The 1559-nt window shown below is 58.4% G+C and overlaps 1 long non-coding RNA gene across 1 annotated transcript; it reads left to right on the forward strand.

Moving 5' to 3' along the window:
* The first annotated feature begins 9 nt into the window (after positions 1-9).
* Positions 10-1140, forward strand: LOC111735788. The gene is made up of 2 exons (XR_002778972.1): positions 10-143; positions 856-1140. It is a non-coding gene; the product is annotated as an uncharacterized LOC111735788 (long non-coding RNA).
* Positions 1141-1559: the final 419 nt, after the last annotated feature.

Genomic DNA, 1559 nt, shown 5'->3' on the forward strand with positions numbered 1-1559 from the left:
CTCTCTCCCAGGAGCCGTGCCGCCGGGAGCTGTATGAAGTGCTGGAAACACTTACCGAGCAGCAGCAGGGGGCCGGAGGAGCTGGGCCACACAGGTTTTACCTGCCCAACTGCCACAGGAGCGGCTTCTACCACCCCAAACAGGTGCGCCCCCTTGCAAAGCCACGCCTTCCTCTCACAGGCCATCCAGCCCCCCATGCACCACGGACAGCGCCCAAGCGGGTCCTACTGAGCGGGATTCAGGCCCCTGGACCTGGTGGCCTGCTGCGCTGGGGGAGGGGGCCCTGGGCGCTCTGTCCCTGAGCCGTCTGAGCAGAAGGGACTTTCTCAGGCCCTGCTCTTTGGGTCTGAGTCTCTCACCTACAACACAAGGGGCGACAGCTCTGCTTAGGGCGGGGAGCATCTGTTTGGACACCTCGTACTTTTTTCCTCCCCACAAAGGGGGAGGGACTCTGTCATTACCCATGACAGTGTTTTCTGGCTGGCCAGGTAATAAATGAGATCACACACGCCAAGACCTGGGGAGCCGAGGCCTCGGGGAAGTGCGGGCTCTGTGGACGGTACAGGGATACAGAGACTCGGCAGTGTCACAGCAGAGCAGGGCCTCGGGCGGGAGCCGGGGGCCGTGGGGCCACGAGGCAGACAGCTGTGGGCACAGCACGCCGTCCCGCACACGCGTGGGGGCCTCATCTCGCTGGACTCACGAGCTTGGTCTCCGCTTTATGAGGAGAACCAGGAGGGTGTTGGGTTTGCCTTTGGTCACGGTCACGGCCAGTGAGGGGTGCTCTCTGCGTGGCACCGGGTGGCACAGGGCCCTGTCACGCGGCTGCTCTTGACCTTGCATCTGTGTCTGCAGTGCGAGGCGTCTCTGGACGGAGAGGCGGGGCTCTGCTGGTGCGTGTACCCCTGGAGCGGGAAGAGGATCCCGGGGTCTGCGGAGGTCCGAGGGGACCCCAACTGCCCTCAGTATTTCCACTGAGAACGGAAGAATGCGACCTAGTCCTTCACGTGAGATATTTAAGTGCATAGCGTATTTATACTCTGGAGCACGCGCGTTTATACTCATATGGATTTGTACATACGAAGGAACCACTTTTTATGCTGCACATAGTACTTGATATATAAAGCTTCGATTTATTTATTCACTGTAAGTTTATTTTTCTACACGGCAACTTGTGCCGTATAATTTATATATCGTGAAACACTTCTTACCACCTGCCTGTAAATACTTGTATTTTAGCTTTTCCAATGTCCTGGCTTCTGTTCGTAAAGAGCTCGCGAAAATCCTTGCGAGCCGAACGCGCGGCCGGGCTTCTGCCGCGGCGGCCGGAGCAGGCTGAGCGGCTGCGCGGCCCGCGCTCGGTCAACGCACGGGTGGGGGCGGATGTTGAGTAAGCTCAGCTCTTTGCGGCCCTGTTGCTGCCTGTGAACACGTCGTCAAACTTTGACAATGTAACGTATTCGGGAATAAAGTTCTACTCGCAACATTTTACTGCTGTGGATGTTCTGGAAGCCCCCTGCGGTCACGCGGTCCGTTTCCCGTCTGCGGATCCTGCCTCA

This window comes from Pteropus vampyrus, unplaced genomic scaffold, assembly GCF_000151845.1.
Source record: "Pteropus vampyrus isolate Shadow unplaced genomic scaffold, Pvam_2.0 Scaffold1000008288, whole genome shotgun sequence".
NCBI lineage: Eukaryota > Metazoa > Chordata > Mammalia > Chiroptera > Pteropodidae > Pteropus > Pteropus vampyrus.